Source organism: Narcine bancroftii, chromosome 4 (genome assembly GCF_036971445.1).
Source record: "Narcine bancroftii isolate sNarBan1 chromosome 4, sNarBan1.hap1, whole genome shotgun sequence".
Taxonomy (NCBI): Eukaryota; Metazoa; Chordata; class Chondrichthyes; order Torpediniformes; family Narcinidae; genus Narcine; species Narcine bancroftii.
The window spans coordinates 191,812,345-191,818,538 of record NC_091472.1 but is presented as its reverse complement, the minus strand read 5'-3'; the positions used below and the strand labels follow the sequence as shown (position 1 = coordinate 191,818,538).

Sequence of the window (6,194 nt, the reverse complement as noted above, 5' to 3'; positions counted from 1 at the left end):
AGCAATCTTGCTGTATTATGATATCACTGTGACTGCATTACCTAACCATTTGACATCATCACCTCAATTATAGAGCCCCTGCATTATAGATTTACAAGTCACATCAGGAACAACTTCATGAAAAGACAAAAATAATAACACAAGGGGGCCTTCAGGTTTGTTAAAGGTAAGAGTTGATGAAAATTTACAGTCAATTACTCAATTATAATTTCTGGTGTAATCAGTGTTTCAACATTACCATGGCTTTTCATACCTGTTTGTTGAAATTACCAATGGAACACCAGTGACCTCTACTGGTAATTGACTGAAGTGACCTTATTGCCTGTCCTTGATTCACTTGTGATGTTCTTCTTTGGCTTGGCTTCGCGGACGTAGATTTATGGAGGGGTAATGTACACGTCAGCTGCAGGCTCGTTTGTGGCTGACAAGTCCGATGCGGGACAGGCAGACACGCTTACAGCGGTTGCAGGGGAAAATTGGTTGGTTGGGGCTGGGTGTTGGGTTTTTCCTCCTTTGTCTTTTGTCAGTGAGGTGGGCTCTGCGGTCTTCTTCAAAGGAGGTTGCTGCCCGCCGAACTGTGAGGCACCAAGATGCACGGTTTGAGGCGATATCAGCCCACTGGCAGTGGTCAATGTGGCAGGCACCAAGAGATTTCTTTTAAGCAGTCCTTGTACCTCTTCTTTGGTGCACCTCTGTCACGGTGGTCAGTGGAGAGCTCGCCATATAACACGATCTTGGGAAGGCGATGGACCTCCATTCTTGAGACATGACCTGCCCAGCGTAGTTGGATCTTCAGCAGCGTGGATTCGATGCTGTCGGACTCTGCCATCTCGAGTACTTCAATGTTAGGGATGAAGTCGCTCCAATGAATGTTGAGGATGGAGCGGAGACAATGCTGGTGGAAGCATTCTAGGAGCCGTAGGTGATGCCGGTAGAGGACCCATGATTCAGAGATGAACAGGAGTGTGGGTATGACAACGGCTCTGTATACGCTAATCTTTGTGAGGTTTTTCAGTTGGTTGTTTTTCCAGACTCTTTTGTGTAGTCTTCCAAAGGCGCTATTTGCCTTGGCGAGTCTGTTGTCTATCTCGTTGTCGATTCTTGCATCCGATGAAATGGTGCAGACGAGATAGGTAAACTGGTTGACTGTTTTGAGTTTTGTGTGCCCGATGGAGATGTGGGGGGGCTGGTAGTCATGGTGGGCAGCTGGCTGATGGAGGACCTCCGTTTTCTTCAGGCTGACTTCCAGGCCAAACATTTTTGCAGTTTCCGCAAAACAGGACGTCAAGCGCTGAAGAGTTGGCTCTGAATGGGCAACTAAAGCGGCATTGTCTGCAAAGAGTAATTTTTTTTTTAAATTTTTTATTTTTCACACCATAAACCACATTGACCAAGATACATACATTTTCCTTTTCAAATATATACAGTGTCATTTTCTCCCCCCCCTCCCTCCTCCCATCCCACCCTCCCTACCTCCCCCCCCATTCATTTAAAGTACAAAATCTAAGATACATTAAACCAGTCAAACAATGTGGTCATTCATTAAAAATAAACAAGAAATTCCACTGAGTCAATTCTTTTCATTTCCTTCTTTTTTCGTTAATTTAGGTGGTAAATGTCCCCGGTAGGTTTTCTCTATTGTGTTTCATGTATGGCTCCATTATTTGTTCAAATATTTCAATATTATTTATTAAACTATATGTTATTATTTCCAATGGAATACATTTATTCATTTCTATATACCATTGTTGTATTCTCAAATTATCTTCCAATTTCCAGGTTGACATAATACATTTTTTTGCTACGGCTAGAGCTATCTTAAATCTTTTTTGTGCACCATCCAAATCAAGTCCAAATTCTTTGTTTTTTATGTTACTTAGGAGGAAGATCTCTGGATTCTTTGGTATATTGTTTTCTGTAATTTTATTTAATATCTGGTTTAGATCTTCCCAAAATTTTTCTACTTTCTCACATGTCCAGATTGCATGAATTGTTGTTCCCATTTCTTTTTTACAACGAAAACATCTGTCAGATACTGTTGGGTCCCATTTATTTAACTTTTGAGGTGTAATGTATAGCCTGTGTATCCAGTTTTATTGTATCATATGTAACCTCGTATTTATTGTATTTCTCATCGTTCCAGAGCATAACTTCTCCCATGTTTCCTTTTTTATCTTTATATTTAAATCTTGTTCCCATTTTTGTTTAGTTTTACCATTTGTTTCCTCATTCTCCTTTTCTTGCAGTTTAATATACATATTTGTTATAAATCTTTTGATTATCATTGTAGCTGTAATCACATATTCAAAGTTACTTCCCTCTGGTAACCTCAGACTGCTTCCTAATTTGTCCTTCAAGTAGGATCTCAATTGGTAATATGCCAACACTGTATCTTGAGTTATATTATATTTATCTTTCATTTGTTCAAAGGATAATAATCTATTTCCTGAAAAACAATTTTCTATTCTTTTGATCCCTTTTTTCTCCCATTCTCTTAAGGAAAGGTTATCTGTTGTAAAAGGGAGTAACTGATTTTGCGTCATTATTAGTTTTGGTAATTGGTAATTTGTTTTATTCCTTTCTACATGAATCTTCTACCAAATATTGAGCAGATGATGTAATACTGGAGAACTCCAACGTTGTACCAATTTTTCATCCCATTTATATAATATGTGTTCAAGTATCTTTTCCCCTATTTTATCTAGTTCTAATCTAGTCCAATCTGACTTTTCCCTTGTTTGGTAAAAATCTGATAGGTATCTTAATTGTACGGTTCTATAATAATTTTTAAAGTTTGGCAGTTGTAAGCCTCCTTGTTTATACCATTCTGTTAATTTATCTAGTGCTATCCTCGGTTTCCCCCATTTCAATAAAAATTTCCTTATTATTTTCTTTAACTCCTTGAAGAATTTCTCTGTCAAGTGTATTGGCAATGCCTGAAATAGGTATAATATCCTTGGGAAAATGTTCATTTTAATACAGTTTATCCTTCCTATTAGTGTTAATGGTAAATCTTTCCAATGCTCTAAATCGCCCTGTAATTTTTTCATTAGTGGATAATAATTGAGTTTATATAGATGGTCGAGATTTTTATTTTTTTGTATACCTAGGTATCTTATTGCTTGCATTTGCCATCTGAATGGTGATTCCTTCTTAAATTTTGAGAAATCTGCATTCTTCTTTGGCATTGCTTCACTTTTATTTACGTTAATCTTGTAACCCGACACTTCTCCATATTCCTTCAATTTATATAATTATTTTATTGATAGTTCTGGATCTGTTAAGTATACTATAACATCATCCGCAAATAAACTGATTTTATATTCCTTGTCTTTTATTGGTTGTTGTTTCCTCCATATATCCAAAAGTTGCATTTCTTGCATCGATTTAATTATAAATTTGGTTACTTTGTTCTTTCTGTTAATTTTTTTCCCAGTATTATCCATATTCGAATCCAAATTCAGGTTGAAATCCCCTCCTATTAATATGTTCCCTTGCGTATCTGCTATCTTCAAAAAAATATCTTGCATAAACTTTTGATCTTCTTCGTTAGGTGAATATACATTGAGTAGATTCCAAAACTCCAAATATATCAGACATTTTATCATTACATATCTCCCTGCTGGATATATTATTTCCTCTTCTATTTTAATTGGTACATTTTTACTGATTAATATAGCTACTCCTCTCGCTTTTGAATTATACGATGCTGCTGTTACATGTCCTACCCAATCTCTCTTTAATTTCTTGTGCTCCAATTCAGTTAAATGTGTTTTTTGCACAAATGCTATATCAATTTTTTCTTTTTTCAGTAAATTTAGCAGTTTCTTCCTTTTGATTTGGTTATGTATTCCGTTAATATTTAAAGTCATATAGTTCAACGTAGCCATTTCATACTTTGTTTATCTTCCCTTTCCATTTCTCCATCATCACCTTTCCTTCTTATCCATTTCTGCTTTCTTGTTTTGAACACTTTATAAGACAACAGTTCTAAAACATCAAACATTTTCCTACTTAAAACTTCTTTAACCCCATTCTCCCCTCCCCCTCCTGAGTTGCCCTTTATCCCTTGCCGGGCAACCACATCTCCCCTCTCCATTTGGATTTGTGAATTCACTCGCAAGCGTCAACTGATTTTGCAGTGACCGTAACTCCTCCCCACCCAGCCCCCCCCGGAAAAGATTTCAATTTTCATATATAACAAAGGTCACTCTTTTAATTCCCTCCTTATTCCCTCTATTCCCTTTCATTAATTCTTATCTATACTCTTTATATTTTCCTCTAAATACGTATACATTCATGTCTTCTTCTTTGGCTTGGCTTCGCGGACGAAGATTTATGGAGGGGGTAAAAAGTCCACGTCAGCTGCAGGCTCGTTTGTGGCTGACAAGTCAGATGCGGGACAGGCAGACACGATTGCAGCGGTTGCAAGGGAAAATTGGTTGGTTGGGGTTGGGTGTTGGGTTTTTCCTCCTTTGCCTTTTGTCAGTGAGGTGGGCTCTGCAGTCTTCTTCAAAGGAGGTAGCTGCCCGCCAAACTGTGAGGCGCCAAGATGCACGGTTTGAGGCGTTATCAGCCCACTGGCGGTGGTCAATGTGGCAGGCACCAAGAGATTTCTTTAGGCAGTCCTTGTACCTTTTCTTTGGTGCACCTCTGTCACGGTGGCCAGTGGAGAGCTCGCCATATAACACGATCTTGGGAAGGCGATGGTCCTCCATTCTGGAGATGTGACCCATCCAGCGCAGCTGGATCTTCAGTCGATGCTGTCGACCTCTGCCATCTCGAGTACTTCGACGTTAGGGGTGTATGCGCTCCAATGGATGTTGAGGATGGAGCGGAGACAACGCTGGTGGAAGCGTTCTAGGAGCCGTAGGTGGTGCCGGTAGAGGACCCATGATTCGGAGCCGAACAGGAGTGTGGGTATGACAACGGCTCTGTATACGCTTATCTTTGTGAGGTTTTTCAGTTGGTTGTTTTTCCAGACTCTTTTGTGTAGTCTTCCAAAGGCGCTATTTGCCTTGGCGAGTCTGTTGTCTATCTCATTGTCGATCCTTGCATCTGATGAAATGGTGCAGCCGAGATAGGTAAACTGGTTGACCGTTTTGAGTTTTGTGTGCCCGATGGAGATGTGGGGGGGCTGGTAGTCATGGTGGGGAGCTGGCTGATGGAGGACCTCAGTTTTCTTCAGGCTGACTTCCAGGCCAAACATTTTGGCAGTTTCCGCAAAGCAGGACGTCAAGCGCTGAAGAGCTGGCTCTGAATGGGCAACTAAAGCGGCATCGTCTGCAAAGAGTAGTTCACGGACAAGTTTCTCTTGTGTCTTGGTGTGAGCTTGCAGGCACCTCAGATTGAAGAGACTGCCATCCGTGCGGTACCGGATGTAAACAGCGTCTTCATTGTTGGGGTCTTTCATGGCTTGGTTCAGCATTCATATACATTCATGTATACACATATATACATACACATGTACCCATACATATAGTTCGTGGTCATTTTTACTCTCATTACATGTCTTCATTTCTCTGCTTGTTTTGTAGTTGTTCTGCAAATTTTCGTGCTTCCTCTGGATCCGAGAATAGTCTGTTTTGTTGCCCTGGAATAACTATTTTAAGTACCGCTGGGTGCTTTAACATAAATTTATATCCTTTTTTCCATAAGATCATTTTTGCTGTATTGAACTCCTTCCTCTTCTTCAGGAGTTCAAAACTTATGTCTTAATAGAAAAAAATTTTTGACCTTTGTATTCCAGTGGCTTTTTCTCTTCTCTTATTTTCTTCATTGCTTTCTCTTGTTGTATATCTTAAAAATTTTACTAAAATGGATCTTGGTTTTTGCTGCGGTTGTGGTTTCAGGGCTAATGTTCTATGTGCCCTCTCTATTTCCATTTCTTCCTGTAATTCTGGTCTTCCTAGGACCCTGGGGATCCAATCTTTTATAAATTCTCTCATATTCTTGCCTTCTTCATCTTCCTTAAGGCCCACTATCTTTATATTATTTCTTCTATTATAGTTTTCCATTATATCTATCTTCTGAGCTAACAGCTCATGTGCCTCTTTAACTTTTTTATTAGATTCTTCTAATTTCTCTTTTAAGTCCTCTACTTCCATTTCTACGATTATTTCTCGTTTTTCCACATTATCCACTCTTTTTCCTATCTCTGATATGAACATTTCTATTTGATTCATTTTTTCTTC

The 6,194-nt window shown here is 39.0% G+C and overlaps 1 protein-coding gene across 1 annotated transcript in view; it reads left to right on the top strand.

Moving 5' to 3' along the window:
• The first annotated feature begins 53 nt into the window (after window positions 1-53).
• The window catches only part of brap (BRCA1 associated protein), a 62,751-nt gene continuing 56,610 nt past the window's right edge, over window positions 54-6,194 (top strand). The window contains exon 1 of the mRNA XM_069933389.1: window positions 54-166. The gene's annotated coding sequence lies outside the window, so the exon portion shown is untranslated. The remainder of the gene's footprint in view (window positions 167-6,194) is intronic.